Source organism: Daktulosphaira vitifoliae, unplaced genomic scaffold (genome assembly GCF_025091365.1).
Source record: "Daktulosphaira vitifoliae isolate Bord-2020 unplaced genomic scaffold, ASM2509136v1 Scaffold_114, whole genome shotgun sequence".
In the NCBI taxonomy this organism is placed as follows: domain Eukaryota; kingdom Metazoa; phylum Arthropoda; class Insecta; order Hemiptera; family Phylloxeridae; genus Daktulosphaira; species Daktulosphaira vitifoliae.
The window spans coordinates 5,924-20,385 of NW_026099683.1; the positions used below are offsets into that span (position 1 = coordinate 5,924).

Consider the following 14,462-nt stretch of genomic DNA (forward strand, 5'->3'; position numbering starts at 1 on the left):
AAGTTATATTAAAAATTCAAATGCCATTTACTATTAAATTAAAAACTCAAACATTTTATTAAATTAAAAATATGTGTTACCATTTAAAAAAACAAAGTTGACCCCCCTCCAAGGCATAAGGGATGAACTTAAAAAGTATTACATAGTTAAAAATTCAAGAATAATGTGTAACTAAAGATAATAAAAAAAAAAAATGTTTAAATTATTATTATTCTGCAAGTAATTGAGTGGGTTATGATAAAAAAATCACCCTGTATATTGATATTATGGATGTAAATATTTTAATGTAATGTTTTAATACAATTATATATGTATGTAAGAGGTAAATATTGTCTTTTCTAATGGACGCGGGCGCGGCGCGCTGTCTACGTACATCATAAATATAGTATTATAGTGAGGCGCGTATGATCTTATTACATATGGTTAAGTTTTGCTCTTAATCCATTCAATCTACGAAAAAATTGTATAGAACCATATCGATTTGAAATTTTATTAGCTACATTTTTGTATAGAAGTACTTTTGAGATAAATTTAGTATTTTCAAAGATAATTTAATAAACGTGAAAAATCGCACTTAAAATCCAAGATGGCGGAAACTTCCGGACCTATGAGGGATGGCGAATTTTTTTAGGTGAATCAGGAGCCTATAACCTAACTTTTTGCAAAGTTTCAAAACTTTCCGATTTAATTCCACTTTACACCTATTTTAGAGCTTAAATGACTGGACTAGAGAGTTACAAACAACAAACAACATACATGTGAAACTAATATAAGCGTGTTAAAAACAGAGAGATTTTAATTTGATTTGATTTTGTAATTATATACTTTGGGATTTTCTACTGCAAACAAATTCTTGTGAAAAATAGCACAACAACTTTTAAGGTTTTTTGAATTATATGAGGAATCTAATTCTAAGAGTTCTAATATTGTGGTACTCGTTTGATTTAGTTTTATTTCACTGGAAACGATTTTGTTCTTCAGCGTAGTTAATTGTCTGTTGATATTATCTGTAAAATAATTATAATTTAGTATACATAAATTATTAATACTATTTAAAGTATATTAGTGTTGTGTCTCACCTAGGATGAGATACGGTAACGTGTTGGAGTGGAATGTGAAATTAATGTACACTTAACATTTGGACGGAAATATACTAATATGTTTTAATGTTAAAATTTAGAATTATTTATAAATCATAATACAATTATATTATTATTAATTATTATTAATAGTCTTAAGTAAATCGCTCACAAGTTATTTATGATACAATTTTAGTATTCTTAAATTTAATATAAGTCTGATTAATTCGTTAAAAAATTAATACTATTAAAAATATACTAGTTGCAACTTTAAAACACAAATAGTTGCATAAAATAATGTAATAATCCAAATAATTTGGATATATAATATTATATATTCTCATATAATTATTATATGAGAATATATAATAAAAAATGATAAATCAAGTATCCAAATTAAGGTGTGGATGATTATTTTCATAGATGTTGTGGACTTGATGAACTACTAAAAATCATAGATATGGATTGTCAACTTAGGGAATAGAATGTTGTTTGTCCCTAACAAGGAGTTAGGTTCGAGGGTCCAATGCAGCAAAGTGTTATTACTTATGATTTTTCATTTAAATAATTTTATGATTCTGGATTTTAATTTTCGATGTTAGTTTGTATATCGAAAGGTGCGATTAACGTCAACGCATTATAATAATAAAAAACGTTTACAAAAATAAGACTAGTAAATTTTACGAAGCGTAAGCAGTCGAGTTATTTCTTATTCAATTTTTTAAGATTTATTTAAAAGTAATATATGTAGATATTACCTAAGAATGTATTTGTAATATCTACATTTAATGAAATGTTAAATAAATTCACTTATATTAAATTTTATAAATGTTTTTAAACACATAACTCCAAAGAAAAATTGAACATTTAAATCTATAATAAAACTATGTTAATTTTCAAAAATAATACTTTAAAATTTAATAATAATAATATAAGAATTCATTTTTTAGTCGTGATTATAACAACAACACGGCTGGTCATAGAAAATGTACCGGAAAATTGTGTGAAAAAGAGGCACGGTATGGGATTAGTACTCGCGATCAAAGGCATCGTAGAGTCAAATCTTATCACTAGGCCACTATACGCTTATGATATACATTAATAGTATACTATTAATGTCATAATGTACTATTTAAGGCTTCAATTAATAAATCACACAAAATGATATGTAAACCATTTAGTGATGGGCATTTTCGAATATTTTTAACTATCGAATAGTATTCCATAGTTTTAAAAAGCTATCGAATATCTATTCGAATTGTTTTTATACAATCGAATAGTGTGTTTTTAGCATAAACTATTGAATAGTTTTTAAAAATATTCGATTAGTTCTATCTAAAATTTTTATTAAGTACACTTAATAATAATAAGAAGATAATAAACGAATACTTAAAATTAAATATTATACAATCAATAATAGTAATAAGTACCATTTTATTTATTTTTAGTTTGTGAGTCGTTGGTAAAAACTGATAAATATGGGTCAAAAATTAAAAAGCAGTTCTTTTTTTTCGATGACTAATGATATATTTTCAGTTTTATCGAAAAGGTTTGTTCTATGCGCAACAGAAGTATTCGTAAATACCAAAGTTTTATTTTACACTTAATACCTTGTATACTGTTCTAGGTCTAGCATTACCTGCTCTTTTGTCTTGTAAAGGCATAACAACGATAAAGAGGAAAGCGCGTTTTAAATTTTTACGTTTGTAAATTATGTTTATGCCATCGAATATTTTATTTTTATCATAAACTATCAAATATTTTAAAAACTATTCGAATATATGTGTAACTATCGAATAGTTTTACTATTCGAATAGTTTTTGAATGACTATCGAATAGTTCAATAGTTACTATTCGATATTTCCCATCACTAATACCAATGTAAAAATAAAATACATATACCTTTTAAATGTTTAAATATATTAATGAAATTTCGTAGAAAAAACAGAAATTAATTATATAAAAGAAACAGGAAATAATAAACAATATGTAATAGTAATGTGTTATATAAGGTAATAAATAATGTGATTTTATAGAAAAAACGGTAGAACATTATAAAATGTAGATCATTATTGACGAAAATGTAATAAATTATAATTAATAAAGAAATAATGGTAGCGTCGGTGATCACTTCTTGCCTTTGAACTAATTATCAAATTTAATATAAAAAGCCAAAAATAATGAGCATTCTGATTCAGATGTCACTCTGTTGGTGGTCAAAATGCTCTCCCTGGCTCAGATGCGNCAGATGTCACTCTGATGGTGGTCAAAATGCTCTCCCTGGCTCAGATGCGGTCAGCTTGTCACAGAGGCACTCAGTACGTTAAATCAGTCCACACTTTCATAACGAAGTATATGAATATATTTTGCTAAGATTTTTAGTACTTTTACGAAACAAAATTGAAATTAATTTAAAGATTATTTGTAATAATTTTTTTTTATAAAAATATGTTAACTAATGATATTATTATGAACAAAAAAAATTTAGCTTGCTTTACAAATTTAGTAATCAAAGTCTCAAATCACTTTAAATATAAATAGTATCGTATAAGGTTTTGACATCTTTAATAACTTCTGATCCTTAAATATTTTGTATCATTTTTTTTTTTAAATTATATTTAGGAAATTTAACTTCAATAGAAACACAATACTTATTGTCTCTAATAACATAATAATACTTTATTTTATTTTTTTAAGTGAAACTTCAAAAACGAGTGTCCGAAAAAAATAACGATTATCAATCAACATGATCGTCTTTAAAGTATATTTTATATTATAATTTGCACTGTATTATCAAAAAATCAAAGTAATATTATTAAAATGCATTAAATAATATAACTTAAATAAATTTGATTGTGTATAAAAAATTTTTGTAAAATCACAATAGATACAATTTTCACGCAATATCTTCATACGAAAGAAGTTTCACTTCATCCGCGTGTACTCATAACACGCACTGATTTTTTTTTAATTTCAAAATAGCCAATTTTAAACTTCAAAAAAAAAAAAAAAATTTTGTGGGTTGATAACGCCATTAAATTCTAATTGAATTATAATCATTATAATACATAGGTGGATGCGTAGTACTGTTACTCCACCTCAGCTACATATATAATCTGTTGAATTATTTCTAAATGATAATGATAAACTAAAAATTTAATTAAAATTTTGTTTTTGTTTTAGGGACAAATAACAAAAAACCCAGCACAGGGGGATCGCGGCACAGTTGTGACGTGGTATAGTTGGATCAAATATAATGATATCTGACAGTGATTAAAATCACTATCAAAAATAAACGCTTCGATGCAAATCTTTAGATAGTGCTTAATTTAAAAAATATTGGTGTTTTATTCCAAAAGCTACTTGATCTGCTGGTTCCTTATTAATATCTCGATAAAGATAAAGTATGTCAAATGAAAAAGGGTTTATTAAAAAATATTATTTCTCATAAAAAAATTGTGTGGATCCATAAACTTTTCAATAAGTTATAGCATTATAAAATTAAATATTATATAAATAATAAAATCGAGAATTTTCACACGNAAGTAAATTTAAATTTAACTATTTTTTAAAATCATTAAGTTTTTTTAAAATAATTAATCAATACACATATTAAGTACACAGTTATTTCAGAACATTATCAAAAATTTAAACAATATTATTTTATGAAAAATGTTGTAAAAGGCATAAAATGTTTATATCTTTAGCGGTAGATATTCTTGAAAAATGACAAGAAGACAATTTTTTTGAACTTAACGTACAAATAATAAACATTTATTTTATGTATAATAGAAGTTGTCATGATTTCTGGTAAATCTTAAAAAGAAATTAAACTCAGTTATTCATTGGAATCCAAAAAACAATTTGTTGATAAAAAGACAAATTATCAATAGTATTATCAATTATAATTTTAAATTCATTAATGATATCTTTAAATATTTAAAATTATTTTAGATTGCAAAAAAATTCAAAATTGTTATAATGAACTATTGTATTCATTGATACTTATTTGTATACATATAATATATTGTATTTAAATATTGTTAAGGATAGAGTTTAATGATACGAATTTGATTAATTATTTTAGTTTAAAAATAATGTGTGTTTTTTTCTATATCTGTCCAAAGAATTTCTGAGCTCTAACTGGACTGATTAAAATGATTAATAAATTAGTATTTCAATACAAATTTTTTCTGCATTTCAAAAACGCTATAGCTTTTTTTAACATTGATCATAATTAAAATGCAATCATATTTAAAAGTTAATTAGGATCAATAAGATTTCTTTTAGAATGCTTTTTATGAAAAACCAAAGAAAAATCTATGTATAGAATTGTTTGAAAAAGGCCATCTACAAATATGAAAAAAATTATTTTGAAAAAAATTTTTCTGAATGACTGCGTCTTTGAAATCTATTTCAAATTAAAGCTTTTGAAATCTACAACAATATTTGAAAAAAAACGTTTCCCGACTATTGTATTTCTATGAAATTTGTTTAAGTCAATGGTTGTTAAAGTAAAAAAATCGCATTAAAAAAAAAATAGTTTCTCTTCAATTAAGGAAATATTTTAAATAAGTTAGATTTCAAAATACTTAGAATTTATATATAGTCAAATTTTTGTGAATTTATCAAATTTGTAGCGATATGTTTTTTATGGTAGTGATATTACTAATGATTAGATAAAATCTATCTCAACTAGTTCCAACAATTACCAAACTTTGCCACTGCCTTACTGTATTGTTTTTTTTTTACTTACAATACACAGAATTATTTGAAATTGCAAATACATTTTTTTTCCTTGGTGGTAGATCTAAAAAAAAATATTTTTTGATTTTATTAATTTATAATACTAATGTTTTATTGGAATTAGTAAATAAAAAAGAATTTTAAGACACCACGACAATTTTTTATTTTATAAAAACATTTTTTGCATGTCTAGAAATTTCTGGTCGGGAAGTGAAAACTTTCGATTGTTATTTTTCCTACGTAACGCTTCAAGCTCTTTTTTTATACGATCCGTATTATTATAAGCCGTAACAGTATTCATACGTCGGCACTGCTGACTTACTAATACTGTGAAGATACTCTTTAAGGTGGACATTGCCTGACGTGATGTCAGGCCGTTCATCGGTGAGTGGCAGTGACGACGGAATGTCTGTCGCCACTCCGGATACCGTTTAGTAAGTCGAATCACCGCCCGCTTCTGGTACCTAAGCAGGGTTGCCCTGTTTTTAAGGGAATACTCAAGAATATCCATCCAAACCGGAAACCTAAACAGGAGGACTGAGTGCTCAACGCTAGTTAATAACCTGTTTCGCAACTCCCTCGAACACATTAGCCAAATAAAATTTGTGGAAAAAGAGCTGATTGAAATTATTGCTGTAAAAGAGGCTAAGACGAGATAATTTTTATGTTTAAAAATTCATTTTTTATTAAATTTTTATCTAAATAATTTATTTAAGGTGAACCTCTATATTTTTAAATTAGTTAAATTTTATTAAAAAAAAAAATATTTTATATAAAATATGTAAAATAGTAAAAAATGTTATACGAGTACAAGGGTGTCCCAAGAAAATATTTTTATTGCTTTCATGTAAAAATATGTTTAGGGCTTCGTAAAAAAATCTGCCTAGAGTCTCACAAAATTCTCATCGGCGTTGAAAAAAATTAACTCCATTCAAGTAAAATTGATTTTACAGTTTATGATTTTAATTATGTGCATGTCAGTCTATCTACACGATAAAGAATCTTCATATTCACTACCAATTACTATGTACTAAAATCAAGTACACATATTATTATATTAAAGGTCGCAGTAGGAAATAGAAAAAAAAATTGTTATTATAATAGTAGTGCAATCAACAAGGAGCATACAAGCAGTTAATTCTAAAAATAAATTACCCAATTAGTAATACACTAATATTTTACCATATGGATGACACTATACACCCGAATGTGCTAAGTGCAACAACTTTAATATTGACTTTCGAAAAATATATTTCAGCTATTTACTATTTACTATTTTAAATTTTCATTAAAAAAAAAAATATATTTGTAAAAAATGTAGAAATAAAAATATACAATTAATTTTCTTCTCTTGCTGTATTTTAGTAGGGGATGCAATCATCCCTTCATCCAAAACAGAGGCCGTCACTGACTAAAATACTTGTAACTAAATTATTGTATATACTAAAATCACAAATATACCAAATTATATTCTCTTTCTTATTTGTGATAAAGTGATTAGCATAAAAAAACTTATATGCTTTAAATGTAGTTTAAAAAGTATTTATAATGTTTTAGACAAAGTGATAATTGTATCAAAATATATAAATGTAAATAAAAATGCATAAATTACTATTTAAAAAAACCCTGCACAGGGGGTCGCGGCACATTGGTGACGTGGCATATTTGGATCAAGTATAATGATATCTAACAGTGATTAAAATGACTATCAAAAGAAACGCTTCGATGCAAATCTTTAGATAGTATTTAATTTTAAAAAATTAGTGGATTATTCCAAAAGCTACATGATCTGCTATTTCCTTAGTAATATCCTGATTAAGTAACAGTATGTCAAATGGAAAAGGGATTATTAAATAATATTATTTCACATAAAAAAATTGTGTTTATCCATATACTTTTCAATAAGTTATAAAGTTACATTATAAAGTTAAAAATGTAAAAAATAAAATCAAGAATTTTCACAAAAAATGCATTTGGGAGCCATTTTCACAATGAAAACAAAATAAATTCCGATTTTTTTTTCATAATAAAGTACATTACATTATTTTTAATTTAAGATATATATAAAAGTGTAAGACTTTCCGAAATACTTTCAAAAGTCAAGTTGAAAAAGTTAATTTTTTGTGAAAAAGTTGGCATTTTAAATCCCTCTCTGTGGGCAGGTTTAGGGTTAAATTTATAAAATAAATATACCAAATGATAGGTAATGACATCAAGCATCGTTCAAAAAAAAATTTATATTGATTTGTTAATTTTTGAAAAAGTAATGGCAGTTTTAAGAAAAAAAAATTGAAAAAATTAGCAATTTTTTAATTTTTAATTTTTTTAGAGGTTTTGCCCATTTACGGGGAACGAGAGAAATTTTTTCAATTTTTTAGAGTAATATCTTCGACTAGATACGATTTATGATCTTTTGACGTATCGTTGACAGAAATCCGTTCGGTGAGAGCTGAGAAAAAGTGGTAACAGACACAAAAAAAAAACACCTCATAGTAATACTGAGAAGCTTTTTAGTATATATTACATATACTAAAATCATAATTATATAAAAAATATATTCTCTTTCTTATAAGTGATAAATAATAACAAATATGCTTTAAATATAGTTTAAAAAGTATTTATAATGTTTTAGACAAAGTTATAATTGTATCGAAAGATATAAATTTAAACTAAAAAATAAAAATAAATAAAATTTTATTTTTTTCAAAATAAATAACGGTATATATTATTTCTACGGTCTAAAAGCGCATAAAGTATTATTGAAAATAAGTGAAATGTAAATTGTATCAACTGTTATAACCATTTTCAGTTATGTCTGAAACTAACTAATAACATATTTTTATAGCATAATTACCTGAATAGTCGACCAGATACTTAAGATGAAATTATTATTATTTTATGTAATTAGTTTATCAATTAATATAAATCCATTAAATTTTTTAACGTTTTATATACTATTGTTTTTTTAAGAAAATTAATTTTTAAAAATCTAAATGTCAAAAATTAAACTTGTACAAATACAATACAATGAACGATTTCAACAATTTATCTTTTAAACATCTTTTTTTAACCATTATGTCATTAGTATATACTAAATAATCGGTTTATAAAAACCACTCCATTACTTATAAAATAAATACAATATTGAATTAATAATTCTTGATTTGTACTAGTTATATATAATTTTTATACCTTATGCCATACCATACCTTATAGGGGTGTCAACTTTATTTTTTTTAATTGCAGTAAACTATTTAACTAGCTTATAATTAGGGAATAATCTAATTATGAAAATTACTGATTGATCACAATTATTAGATCCGTACTTTGGATGCTATTCTCATTTTTATACCTTGGAAGTATAAAAAGTACAGCCGGGAATAAAAATAAAAATTTTAAATCAACACCAGTCTTTAATTTAAAGTGTTACTTTAAATTTTAATACTGAATTATAAAGTTCAATATGTAAAAAATATAATCGAGAATTTTCACACAATAATAACATTCGGTAGCCATTTTCACAGTGAAGATAAAATTAAGTCCAAAATTTCTTTTTTGCATAATATAGAACATTACATTACTTTTAATTTAAGATATATAAAAGTGTCAGATTTTCCGGAACACTTTCAAAATTTAAGTTGAAAAAGTAAATTTTTTGTGAAAANATATGAAAAAGGCAATATAAGAGTATAACCGGTTCAAATACATATCATATTTTTTCTCTTTACAAAATAATAAATAATGTATAGCAAATATTATATAGTGCACAATAACTTATACATAGTAATCGTATCAATTATATAAAAAAACGTTAACACAGTGAAGTCACGGCACAGTATGGACGTGGGTCAACTATATATGATATCTAACAATGATTAAAATCACTATCATAAGAAACGCTTCAATGTAAATCTGTAGATAGTGTTTAATTTTAAGAAATTTGTAGATTATTTCAAAAACAACACTTATTCCCTTAATTTTACCCCGATTTATAATTATAATATATGAATACATAATAATTGTAAAAATATAATGAAATGAAACTTATAATTCTCAGAGTAATATTTCAAGACTTTATATTTAAACTTTAAGTTAATTATCTTAACATAAATGACGGATCGGGGGGTTTTACTTGACAATCAAATAATATCAATTACAAACAGTAATTTTATTATACACATATATATATAAACTAAAAGATATTCAATATATCAATACATTTACATTAGAGCAATAATCGTAAAAACAAACAAAACATCACCCAGCCATCAGCCATCCATAGTGCAATTTAATGTTGAATCGACTGCCAAACGCTTCCCAATTAATTATTCTTTTTACGTATTGAATGTTAACCTCCTCTGCGTTATTTCAGTTGTGCACTCGCGTAATAGCACGTAACGGATGATATAAACTGTTGGTTGTCGCCTAAACAGGCCAATGCTAACCAAAAAAACAATAGAATAAAATAAAAACACGCCAGCTCACTGGACACGAGTCATCAGACCCAAAAGATACGGTATAACATCAAACGCGTACACAGACGTAATGCCAGCAAGGTGTCGGTAGTGCCGGACATGATTGATGTCATTACATTGAGAGGGGTAATGCCAATTCGAGCTATGTGGAACTTGACCGGCTACACACATAACTTTTGAACAATAATTATAGTAATTAAATTTAGTATGAGATATTCAATAACATAATATTGTAATTTTTACGGAAATATTATAAAAATAAAAAGGAGTTATATTCATATACTTTTAACGCGTATAAAAATTTAAAGGGATTGATGTAATACTTTTTAATAAAAAAAATTTGTTACTTATGAATAAATACACTAGACTAAAAGGAACTTTCATCAGAAACACAAATATACTCTTCTAAATCAACTTTTCGCCATGTTTTCAAATGTGCAATTAAACTTTTTCTATTAATTCTAAGTTTTAATATTATTACCTACTATTAAAAATTAGTATTTACATATAAAAAATAATAATTAAGAACAAAAAAATTGTTTTAAATTAATACCGACAAAATAAACAACCCCACCTGCACAGTAATAGGCCATTCTCCTTTATTATTAAGGGGCTGCTTGTTACAATTAATGTGATAAAATAAGGAAAATGACATATTTAACCTATTTTTTTAATCGATTAAAGTTGATTTTTGTGAATGTTTATAATAAAAAAAATGTATTTATTTTACCATAACTTTTAGCTCAATTGGCAAGTTTGAAATTGATATCATTTAATAGAAAATTTTATGAGAATTAAAATAATTGTACCGTTAAGATTAATATGCAGTTAGGAAGTTTTATAATTACTATTTATAGTAAATTTAACAGAGCAGTTCAATATTTTTTTACATTTTTATCGTAATAGATAACTGAAATAGAAATAATAGTTCTCATTTCATAGTAACTTTTGGTGTTTAAGAAGATACTACAATTGAAATATGAACTGAATTAATTTTAATGTTTTACTTTAACTAAAATAACCAATAAATAGATACGAATTGTAGTCATATGACGTATCGTTGAAAAAAGTAGGTCAAATTAGAGCAGAGAAAATAAATGATAGTCACAAAAAATATTTAATAATGATTTGCTTTAACTAAATGAATCAATAAAAACAAAGTTGTTAAAGAATTTACTTAATTGAACGTATTATAAAATTTAATTATAATCGTAAAAATCCATTGTTAATTCAGGAGAAGTTATCTATCATATTTTTTAGAAATGATTTATATAGCAAGATGTTACAAAAAAATTTGTAATATTATAGTCTAGTAGTAGCTCACACAAATAGAGTAAAAAAATTATTTAATTACAAAGTAAAATGATTTAATTTTGTATTTGAAACCTATCATATCAAATTAACATACCAAACTTGATACGTCAATAAATACTTTGAAAACATTAGAAATGAATGATTTTAATTGTCTTTATGGAGAACATGTAATAACTAACTGTTTAATTGATAAATTAGAATTTTTTTTTTTTTTTTGAGGGTAATATCTTCAACTAGCTACGAATTGTACTCATTTGACGAATCGTTGAAAAAAGTGGGTCAAGTTAGAGCAGAGAAAATAAATGATAGTCACAAAAAAATTTTTTCTCAGCTTTACATCGAAGCTAAAACTTAAAATATAGTAAAATAATTTTAATACGATAAAGAAATTTCTTCTTGCAAGGGGCGACTAAAGTGATGGGATCCTTGATCTTTATTGAAGTTATTGAATCTAAATGAGATAAAAATCAAAGCAGTTGAAAATTTATTCTAACGTAAAAAGAATTAAGAAAAAATACAAACGATTCAAGGCCATACGCAGGTTGGAACATCGTACCCCAAGCTTTTTAAAACACAAATTTTACCAACTCGGCAACCGTACGTCGCTATTGTCGTCTGAAGAAATTAGCTATTTAAGCTAGTTCAAATTTCAAAATTATTTTTCTCGACTTCAAGAAACAAACAAATTTAAATAAGTTTAACTTTCTATGCTAAATCAATTTTTATTCATATAATATTTATGAAAATATGTACTCCCCTTGTTAGGTATTTTAAAATAAAATAAAATACAAAACCCAGAATTTTACACACAAAAATAGCATATTTTTGAATACGGTAGTCATTTTCACCATGAAGACAAATCTAGAGGTCAAATTTTTTTAGTTTCGATGCGAAGCTGAGAAGGTATTAGTTTTACTAAGATGTATTTATTTTTATTATTTTTTTTTTTTGTGTCTGTTATCACTTTTTCTCAGCTCTCACCGAACCAATTTCTTTCAATGATACGTCAAAAGATCACAAATTGTATCTAGTCGAAGACATTACCCTCAAAAATTGAAAAAATTTCTCTCGTTCCCCGAAAATGGGGGAAACCTCCAAAAAAATAACGAATTTAAAAATCGCTAATTTTCGAAATTTTTTCAATTTTTTTTACTTAAAAGTGCCATAACTTTTTCAAAAATGAACATATCAATATAATTTTTTTTTATATAGATGCGTAATATCATTACCTTTTGTTTGGTATATTTTTTTCATAAATTTAACCCTTAACATTTTAAAAAATGTATGGATCAATATAATTTTTTTTTTATAGATGCATGATGTCTTTACCTATTAGTTGGTATATTTTTTTTATAAATCTAAATATGATACAAGAAGGGTTTCAAAATGGTAACTTATTTACAAAAAATTAACTTTTTCAACTTAACTTTTGATAATGTTCCGGAAAGACTGACACTTATATATATGGCTAAAATTAAAGCTAATGTAATATACTTTAATTTAAAAAAAAAAAAAATTGACCTCAGGACTTATCTTCATGGTAAAAATAACTACCGTATGCAAAAATATGCAATTTTTGTAAAAAAATTCTTGATATTATATTTTACATTTTTTAATGTTGTGTTGCTATAACTTTTTAAAAAATACGTGAATCTATTGTATTTTTTAATGATAAATACTTTATATACTTCTTTCATTCGACATACTTTTTTTTGAAATCGGACCATTTCCCTTCATACAGGGAGGGTGCAAACCTTTAAAAATGCGAATATAAAATAGAACTTTTTCAACTTAATTTTTGAAAATGTTCCGGAAAGAGTGACACTTTTATATATACGTTTAATTAAAGCTTCTGAAATATACTCTAATTTGTATATGATAAATAATGTATAAATAAATGGTTAGATATTTTTTATAACACGTATATTGTGAATGGCCTTTTAGTCTTTTTCTACACGTTCCTCAAAGTAGTTGAAGTTATACAAAAATAGAGCGAATTTTCTATTTTTAAATGTAAGCTACTCAATTTTAATGTGTATTCAAGTAATTAACTCTTTTTGAAAAAAAAATTATTTTTACTTGCCCAAAACAATAAAATAAAAAAAAGCCAGTACAGGGGGGTCGCATCACAGTGGAGACATGGCATAGATGGATCAAGTATAATGATATCTGACAGTGATTAAAATCACTATAAAAAAAAACCCTTCGATGCAAATCTTTAGATAGTAATAAATTTTAAAATATTGATTTATTATTTCAAAAGCTACATGATCTGCTAGTTCCTTATTAATATCCTGATTAAAATAAAGTATGCATGTAATGTAGTCTCGTTTAGGTACAGCATAGCCAACTGTTAGGACCCTAGCGAGAAAACACGTTGCATTACATTAAAATTAAAATTGAATTTAAGTTTAATTTTCTATTCAATTTTTAAAAATTGATTAGAAAAGTAAATTAGAATTATTAAAAAATAAAAGTGCAGTATTGAAATGCAGAATAATTTGTTTTTTATGGTATTAATTTTAAAACATAATATTGAATTTAATGAATAAATTAACTTTTTTAGAGATTGATTAATAAAGCGTATACAGAAGAAGAAGAGAATAATCAAAACGAGGTCTCTTCACCTTAGCCTTTTAAAATTATTACAGGAAGTACAATAAGATAACTACAGCTTTGTTCGTTTCATTCCATTAATTAATCTTTTCAGCAATAACTTTTTATAATAATTATTATTATCAGTTTTTATAATTATAATTTTAATAAAAACATTGATTATCTATAATATATGATATATATATATAATATTAATTTTAAAATATGATTAATTTAAATTTTAATACGATAA

At 24.8% G+C, this 14,462-nt stretch overlaps 1 protein-coding gene across 1 annotated transcript in view; it reads right to left on the minus strand.

Moving 5' to 3' along the window:
• Positions 1-1,036, minus strand: part of LOC126909088 (uncharacterized) — a 5,350-nt gene extending 4,314 nt beyond the window's left edge. The window contains exon 1 of the mRNA XM_050691472.1: positions 826-1,036. The gene's annotated coding sequence lies outside the window, so the exon portion shown is untranslated. The remainder of the gene's footprint in view (positions 1-825) is intronic.
• Positions 1,037-14,462: the final 13,426 nt, after the last annotated feature.